The following is a 9,202-nucleotide window of genomic DNA, read 5'->3' as shown; positions in this document are numbered from 1 at the left end:
AAGTAAACATAATGTAATTGCATTGATAAGTGTAAAGGAAAAAATTATTAATTAAAGGTCAGGAGAAATATGAGAGATATTATTACCTATGACTAATAATTAAAGTTAATTATGTAGGAGAGATAGGAGAGATAGTTGTTACACTATCTTAGAATCTAGGCTAGTTAGATATTTATATCTGACTTTTTCTACATCATTGAAGGCTGAATATTGAATAATGAAAAGGAAAGACATTACATTAGTCACTCATTATTTTTTTTGATTTAAACACATCATCCTCTCCTTCTTGAAGAATTATTTACCGAGTCATTTCATGCAACTCAATATGAACTGAATCCTATTGCAGTAGTAGCAATGAATACCATACAATACATCCTTTTAAAAAAGTACCACAAATAAAGGCTTAATGATTCAATAATTAAATTTTATAATGTCTATAAAAACCAGTTGTATCATTCTTTTTCTTTTTCTCTTTGTGTCTCTTTAATTTTGAAATAGAAAAAGAACATTATGATCATATAATATCTGTATGTGTGTGAATGTATATCAAACTATGGTTTTCTTTTAGCTGCTACCAGTCACACGTGTGCTTCTCAATCCAAATTAAATGTAACACATGCAATAACAGTGTACATCAATATATAATAATTAGTGAAAGACACAAAGGTAATTCGAAATTGGTGTGTTGTATGTGGAATACATTAACTTTGAAAGGGTCTAAAACTACGTTTTTATTCATAAACTAAATAAACTAAAGCCCGAAGTATCCAGCACACATATAGTAGTGCATATCCCACAAACCAAAACCTGTATTGAAAACAGAAGTGTCCAGCACACATATGGTAGTGCATATTGTAACGCCCGTAAATGTGTTTTTCTGATTAATTGTGATGTTTGCTACATTTTCCTAAATTTTACCGTTTTTGAGTCGAGTCAGTCGGTAAATATTAATTATGCTAATATTTTACTTATTACTTTCCATGTGTGTAATTATTATGTTTTGGGTGTTAATTGGTTAGAATTAATGTTTAGTAACATTTGGGCCAAAATTGGAATTTATGAGAGTTGAGTGGGTGAAAATGAGAAGTAGAGAAATAGAAAGAGTTATAGAGAGAAAAAGAGATATTTTGGAAAGAAAGAAAGAAAACTTGTGAAGAGAAGAGAAAGAAGAGAAAAACAAAGAGAAGAAGAGAGTTGTAGAAATCCAAACCAAGCTAGAGCCAAGAATATAACCAAGGTAAGGGGGTGAATCTAATTTATCTTGGATGTATGATTCTTATAGTCTTGTTCTTGTTCTTGTTCTTCTTGTTCCAATTTCCACAATTTTCTTGTGTGGTCTTTGTTTGATTTAAGTTTGTTTGAGAATGATTGTATGATGATTAAATGATATCCTTGTTATGTTATGGTGATTGATCATGTTTGTTTTCCTTTTCCATGGCTTGATTGAGTTTGAATAAAAAGTTAGGTTTTGAGATAGATTGATGAATCAACCATGAAAAGTTTGATGTTAGGTTGTTTCTATGGTTTGTATGTGTTGTATTGGTGTTATAATGATGTTTTGGAGTGGTTTTGGTGGGTATAAGAGGGTTAGAACCGTTCTGGTTCGTTCTGGTTTTTTCTGGGTTTACGCAGGTCCGCTGAGCGGAGGTTCTTTTGCAGAAAAATCTCTGCGAGGGTCCGCTGAGCGGAGCTGAAGCGGACGACAGCATTTTCTGTTTTTCCAAAACTTTGAAACTCCGTAACTCTTGAACCGTAACTCCGATTTTGTCGCCGTTCGAAGCGTTGGAAAGCTAACGTAATGAACTATACTATGATCTAATTAAATGATTCATAGGATGTGTTCTCCTATTATTCTTATTAGGATTTAGTGATAGAACTATGTAGGGTTAACTTATGAAGTATGTTTATGTTTTCCAAACTTTGAAAGGTCGTATCTTTTAACTCGGGTGTTCGCTTTATGTGTTGTTTGAAACGTTCGGAAGCTATTTCCATGCTCTATATGATGATGTAGGATGTAGTAGTGGTTGGTTGATTTTCATAAATGGTTTTGTGAACTAGTGCATGATAAATCATGGTGATGTGTTGTGTGAATGTTGTCGTATTGGTACGAGGTATGTGATTAGTTGTCGATAACCTGAGATCATGTTCATATGTGTTATGTATTAATGAATGTTCATTCTTGATATGTGACGATGTTTGGTTGTTTGTTATTAACATGATGTGTGGCCTTATGGCAAGTAATTGTTGTTATGAGAACGATGTATTATCATTGTTGAAATGTTATTATTACAACTCGTTGATGATGTATTGATGGAGTTGTGGGCCAATGGCCAATATTAATTTGATGTGATGCAATTATGCGATCATTTATGCCGATGTGGCTAGTATGTTTTGACGGTGAATGTGTGCTGTGTGCTTATTAATGCCTGTGTGGTAATTATGGTGTGATATAATTGATAACGATGTTATTAATTGGTGATGTATCCTTTTGGATAGAATATAAACGGTGTAACGTGAGTATGTGACCGTGTTATATTGTTGATGATGTTGTTGTCATGTAATAGAGTCATGTATTTGCACAGCATAACATTTCAATACGTTAATGGCGGAATGCTATTAACAGGTGGCCTGAATTGGCAATTATTACCAGTGGGGGCTTAATGCTCGGTAAAAAGGTGTATTTGCCCGAGTGGCAAGAGGTCATCAGTGGGGGCTAAATGCTCGATGACATTTAGTCGTAGCTTACTGCTCGACAAAGGTGTATTTTCCTGAGGGAAAGAAGTCCCAGCATAATGCTCGGCAAAGGTGTATCTGTCATAATGACAAGGAGGAGTTTACTCCGGATTTGGTACCACATGCATATGCATAGTCGATTCTCATTCATCATTGTTCGTCTTTATAATTTATGTTATCATTCATGTGTAGTATTACTTATATATCGATTGTGGTTAAATGAGTGGATTACCTTGTTGTATGATTCTTGATGATACTTGTTGGCATTACTATATTTGTCATGCTTTTCATTATGAATTATATTCTCACCCTTCTGCTGATTTGATGCTTGAGTGGCATCCTGCAGATTAGCCGCTTTGGGAGTCTTTGGAAGAGGTAGTTCTCCAGTTGGTCTTGTCGGTTGCTCTGATACGTAACACCGGGGAGTCGGGAGTCTGTTGTTATTTATTTGTATATGACTCTTTTGAACATGTATATGTGATAACGTGCCATTGTGTATTGTAAACACTTTATTTTGGAAAACTCCTCTTTGAGAGTGAGAGCTATACGTATATATATATGTTCATATCTTCCGTGTGTTATGTATCATGTTATTGGCAGGTGTGTATGCTTTTGGCATCGGTGATGTCCGTTTGTTTTCAAGGTGTTTGTTTGGTTACTTAGTGTAACATCCTATATGTGTTGTATGAAATTTTAATACTCTGATATTTTCTTGCCTAAATGCTTTGGGTAGAATTGGGGTGTTACACATATCCCACAAACCAAAACCTGTATTGAAAACCAAATCTCATGTATCTAGCATTGAAGAACATTAAGAGAAATAATGTGAGTGTATCTCTTTAATTCACTCCACTAAACACTAAACAATACTTTGAAAAAGTAAAGGGGGATAAGTCTCACCATTAGCCTCCTTTAGGACATGGCACACAGTTGGGAACTGAACTTCTTCCGGAAGCATAAGGCACCATATATTGAATCTATGACACAAAAAAGATGTTCAAAATGCATAAGCATCCAGTTGCAGACACTGTTTATATATCCTTACATTACTAGAAGATGAACATGTTTCTAAGACCATTTTACAGATGCAGGAATTATAAGAACGGTATATCACTTATTCTGCAATATAACAGTTCATTGAACCGTTGAAACAACATTGCAATATTAGACAGTACCTCTCAATGGTTTTGTCCATTTGATAACTGTATCAATTTCTTCATTTTGAGGAATATCATGTAAAACCCTGTGGTGTATCCAATATAACATACAATTCATTTTCTAATGTTTATTATATTCCTAACCTCACTTTGAGTCTTGTTTCTGTTAGTCAATTATGTGATTCTGGTTACTCAGTTATGTTTTCTTCCACTTCTTGTTGTGTGCAGGATCCTCATTCCGGGAGGCTGATTGGGACAGGCCGTAGACAAGGGGGACTTTATGTTTTGGATGAGTTGAGAGTTCCAGATACTGCAGCCTCAACCTCTACTTCCACAACTGATTTATTATCTTCTTTTCGTTTGAATTCTTCGTCTTCAAATTTTTATTTATGGCATTACCGTCTTGGACATGTATCTGCTTCTAGATTAAAGTATTTGGCTTCTACTGGAGCTTTAGGAAATTTACAAACCAGTAATATCTCTGATTGTTGTGGTTGTAAACTTGCTAAATTTTCAGCTTTACCATTTAGTAAAAGTGTTTCCATTTCATATGCACCTTTTGATTTAGTTCACTCTGATGTATGGGGTCCATCGCCGCTTCTTACTAAGGGTGGATCTAGATATTATGTTTCGTTTATTGATGATTATACTCGTTATTGTTGGGTTTATCTTATGAAAAATCGTTCAGAATTTTTTGACATTTATTGTATGTTTCGTGCTATGGTTAAGACTCAACATAATGTTGTTATAAAGTGTTTCCGCTGTGATTTAGGTGGTGAATATACCTCTAATAAATTTTATGAACTGCTTGCTTTTGATGGTACAATTCATCAAACATCTTGTACTGATACACCTCAGCAGAATGGAGTTGCTGAAAGGAAACATCGTCACATTATTGAGACTGCTCGCTCTCTTTTGTTGTCTGCTTCAGTTCCTAGTGAATTTTGGGGTGAAGCAGTTCTTACTGCTGTTCATGTTATTAATAGAATCCCATCATCTGTCACATCAGGTTTGTCTCCCTTTGAAAAATTGTATAACTCTATCCCTGATTACTCATCGTTGAAAGTGTTTGGTTCTACTTGTTTTGTTCTTCGCCCCCAAGTAGAACGTAGTAAATTGTCTTCTCGTTCAGCTATATGTGTTTTTCTTGGTTATGGGGATGGTCAAAAGGGTTATCGTTGTTATGATCCTGGTGCAAGGAAATTGTATGTTTCTCGTCATGTTGGTTTCCTTGAACACATTCCTTTTTACTTTATTTCTTCTGATTCTCATACTACTGATAGTTCAAAGCTCACTCATATCGATCCTTTTGATCATAATGATAATATTTCTAGTGATTGTAGTTTTGAGAATTGCAGGACTGATACTACTAATAATCCAGATATTGACATCCCTCTTGTCCCCGCGGCTACCCAAGAACCTCCTATGACTGTTGATCCTGCTCCTCCCCGGTATCCCTCTCGTGATCGTAAGTCTACTCAATTGCCTGATTTTGTCTATTCTACTTACTCTTCTTCTTTTGCTTCTTTTCTAACCTCTATCCACAGTTTGTCTGAGCCCTCTTCCTATAAAGAGGCTATTCTTGACCCTCTTTAGCAGCAGGCTATGTGTCATACCCCAAAATTTGCCCATCTCATTTCACCTTTCAAATGCTCAAAAGATCTCCAATTGCTCAAAGCTACCTACCTCCTAAGCGAATGCCTTTGAACTAGGGTTTTGATCTTCTCAAAGAGAAATCAACTTCTGATACCTCGAGTGGACTCCATGGCCTCTCATATGCCTCAAAGTACCCTCATGCCAAGTTTCAAGTCCTGGTTCAAAAGACTGCTCACTCAATGGCCCAAACGATCGATAATCGACTAATTGACCTAAAAGCCAAATTATGGTCAAAACACAATCAAAACTTCTGATTTTTGGTCAACATCCTCATCATGAAGTATCATTCACCATTTAATCAAGTATTGATCATGGTTCATCAGGAAATGATCAGAAAATAACAAATTCAAAAGTTTCTAAATTAGGGTCTTTAAGGAAAAAAGTCAACTGAACTTTGACCGACCATAACTCCCACATGGAACATCAGAAATTTCCCATCCAAAGCTCAATTTGAAGAAGATTTAATTCTCTACAATTTTTTCTCTCACATGCCAAGGCCAAAAATGCTTCATTTGAGAGATATGAGCCAAGACATTACAGGTCCTTCTAAAGGATCGCGAAAAAGGTCATTTTATCTCAAAGCTCATAACTCGAACATGGTAAACTCAATTGAGATGAAACCAAAAGAATCATTTAGAGGACACTTTGAGATTTCCAAAAAGCCATAGAACATCTTCATATAACAAAGATTAAAAGAATTATAGCTTGACGAAGTTGGCAAGTTTTGAGGAAATACACAAAGATTATATTGAGCAAACTTGGATTTTTCACTAAATGGGCCTAGGATGTGGATTTCAAACTTGTCTATGGGCTCTATAATGACTCTTAAAACAATTATTTTATTTTTTATTATTTATTTTTATTTATTTGAATTTTAATTCATTTAAATATTAATAAATCATATAAAATTTTGAATAAATTGTTTTAAATTGAAGATTTGGTTTTCCAATCATTTTTATATCAAATATATTGTCCAAATTCGTGGAAATAGAGATTAGAAAGAGAAGATCAAGATTGAACCAAATTTAGAAAGTTTTAATATTGATTTTCAATCAAATTTCCAATCACTTGATTCAAAGAAATTTGGTGCAGCCTTATTTACCCTAATATGAGTCTCTATATAAGGATAATACACCCAGCATAAGGGTTGGACGAGAGCTGCCTCAAGAACACGTGACCAAGCTTCAAAATATTTCAAAAACTAGGGCACGGGAAAAGAATTGGTCTCAGCAAGATTCAAAGCCAATCAATCATCCTGTACGATTCCTGAGGTTTCAAAGGTGGAGAATGGATCGGTGGATAAGTCTCATAATGCCCAGATTATGCATATTACATTCATTATCTTCATATGCATTCTAATTCTTGTATCTTGCATATTATTATGTTTTAATTCAAACTAACACCATGTATGAGTTTCTGAGATCATTTAAGGAAGGATTGATGCGTCGTTATGGACTTTTGACGTTTGAAGCAAAGATCACCATTGTAGGGCATTCGAACATCCATGCTTCCGTTCTCACTTTTTCACGTGTTTCAGGACAAACAGAGATCACCATCGAGTTCACAATGATCAAATTAATCGATCTGGGCTGGTATTTTGTTCATCTAAATCGCTACATGAATGTTTGATTATTACCAGGTTAGCTACCACTTTGTGTTGCAGGAACTGTAGCCAAAACGCAGGTAAACCGTAGCAAATTCATGATCCATTATGAAGAAGATGAAGACACACGCAGCGGGGCCCACAAGTGACGGTTGTGTAAACGTGAGTGGCCGGTCAACTTCCAAAGTTCTCTCTCCACGCGCGACATCCCTATTGGCCGGTCAAAGGTTCCACAACTATCTCCCCTCACGCTATTGGCTGCAGCGAACAACAAGGGACCCACGCTCCTCTTCGTTTGACTTTTCCATTACCTTCATCATTTTATTTATATTATTATTAAGTTATCATACTAACAAATACATTGGGCAGCGCAATTGGCAAAGGAAAGGGACATTTGACCGAAAGAGGGTGGGTTCGATCCCCACGTTGAACATATAATTTTTTCAAGATTTTCTGCAACAGATCCAATGCAGCGACCATACGCAGGACAACGATGCACCTGCAATCCTCACCCTCAGATCTTCATCAAGCTTAAATCCAAGCGCTCAAGGACGCAGCCCCATGGTATACCCTCCAGGATGCGTCACACCGAATCATTGCCCAGCTAAGTTCCTTTCTTTATTTTCCTTTTTATTTTTAAACATCTATTTATTTCTTTTGGTTTTCTTATTTAATTTAAATGTTTTTATTATTATAATAATTTCATATAACTATTAATTTAATCGACACTCGACTTTTCACATAAAACATTAAAAATAATTACTTTTTTATAAGAAAATTATTATTTTTATATATACTTTTAATCAATTAGTTTTAAATATTTGTTAACCTCGAGGCATTTATCAATCCTGATAGCCTTAGGTTTGTTGGTATTTTTAAGCCTGGTAAACCTTGTAGGTCACAATAAGTTTTCTTAACAAACCCTTTAGGGTTTGTAAACTTTTAGGGTTTGTAATCAATTAGGGCTTAGATCAATCAATGCACTAACCTTTTTCTTTCTTTGTTCAAATTTTCAGGATTAATCAAGATTCTCCGATTACGCGCCTTTAATCAAAAAGCTAAGTTTCTGGCTCTTTTTTTTTTAAATATTATTTTAATTTTTATTTTTCCTTGTAATACAAGTTAGGATTTATTTTCAAATGTCGATGAATCTCTCCTACACTCACTGCTATTTATTTTCTATTATTTTCTCAGATGATCAGAGTCAATCAAAGATTCAAAGAAGATCAAGGCGAAGAAGATGTGGAAATTAATTTTTCCCTTTTATTTTTGTGACCCTATAAGGGTTTTCTGTTGTCTTTTAATTTCCCCCATCCCCGCAGGTGTTTATTGTAATAGTGTAGGACATTTATCTTTCCGCCTTTAATTTTCTGCAATTTTAAACTGCGTGGTTAGTAATCTTAGGGAGTGCAAGCCTTTAACAGAATTAGATAACTATAACTATAAGATAAATATTATCTGAATACAATCACGTGATTGGTGCACACACTCACCTCTAGGGTAACCTCTCTTGTTGCCTATTGCCTATTAATTGCTGCCTTGTTGCCTGTTGCCTTTAAGTTGTTAAAATAGTCAAAGTCCCTCGATTCCGAGGATACCTAAAGCAATGTCGCCTTCAAAGTTACCTAAAGCAATGTCGCCTTCAAAGTTATTGAAACTCCCTCGAGGTTGCCTTATACAGAATGATTGTCCCCAAATTGCTAAGGTATCCTCGCATGATGCCTAAAGAATAAAATGACTATTATATCCTTCCCTTAGACTACCTGCCCTCTTTATGGCTAGGGACAGTCTTATGGCGAACGATTATTCTCGACGACCCTTCCACATCCAATTGAAAGACTTCCTGCCCTCTTATGGTATGGATAGATCCTTTCACCTGAAAGACTAAAAGAACAAAACTTTAAAACTTAAGGTAGTTGCTATTAATTGCTTGCTCTATTTCAAATTCAAAATCAAATTCAAACTCTTTTTCCACTAACTTTCAAATATTTTCAAAACAAGGCTACGCTTATTTACAAGCTAAAGTCCTTAACAAAATCTCTTTACTATTCAC

The sequence above is a fragment of the Vicia villosa genome, unplaced genomic scaffold, assembly GCF_029867415.1.
Source record: "Vicia villosa cultivar HV-30 ecotype Madison, WI unplaced genomic scaffold, Vvil1.0 ctg.000232F_1_1_3, whole genome shotgun sequence".
In the NCBI taxonomy this organism is placed as follows: domain Eukaryota; kingdom Viridiplantae; phylum Streptophyta; class Magnoliopsida; order Fabales; family Fabaceae; genus Vicia; species Vicia villosa.
This window is presented reverse-complemented; position numbering follows the sequence as displayed.